We start from the raw sequence: 616 nt of genomic DNA on the forward strand, positions 1-616 counted from the left end.
GCTGCCGGCCGAAACAAAACGCGGCTGGGCTCTGAGCGGTTTGGTTTTTCCCTGCTGGATTCTTGCTACTTGTTCCTTCCTCGCTTTCTCAAGACGTGACATCCTCCTTGCCGAGGCGGAGGACATGGCAGGGGCTGCCCCGAGGCTTTCATTTCCTTTCCCTGTTAACTTCGCTTCACCAGCGGGGCTCGTTTCTTCCATTACAGCTCTTCTGAAGCCCCATCTTTCCCGTAGTTTCTGAAGCTGATCATAGAGCCATATAATCATAGACGCATAGAGTGGAAGGGACCTTCCCCACACCGCGCGCATAGAGTGGAAGGGACCTTCCCCACACTGCGCTCATCTTCAGTCTCCATTACTGCACATTTCACGTATTTCAGCTTCCCCAGCCCATCCAACGCCACTTAAAAATGAGCACCCTGGCCCATCCATCAGGATGTTCCCCTTACGTCTTTCCATCTCTCCCCAGTGCCTTCCATATTTAATTTGTTTAATTTTTCCCCCATCACTAGGCTTCCCACTGCCTTCTCACCATCCCTGGATGTGTTTAAAAACCGGCTGGATGTGGCACTTCAGGCGCTAGTTTAGTGATTGGGGGGGGTATCGCACAGAATCA

The sequence above is a fragment of the Apaloderma vittatum genome, unplaced genomic scaffold (assembly GCF_000703405.1).
Source record: "Apaloderma vittatum isolate BGI_N311 unplaced genomic scaffold, ASM70340v1 scaffold5849, whole genome shotgun sequence".
NCBI lineage: Eukaryota > Metazoa > Chordata > Aves > Trogoniformes > Trogonidae > Apaloderma > Apaloderma vittatum.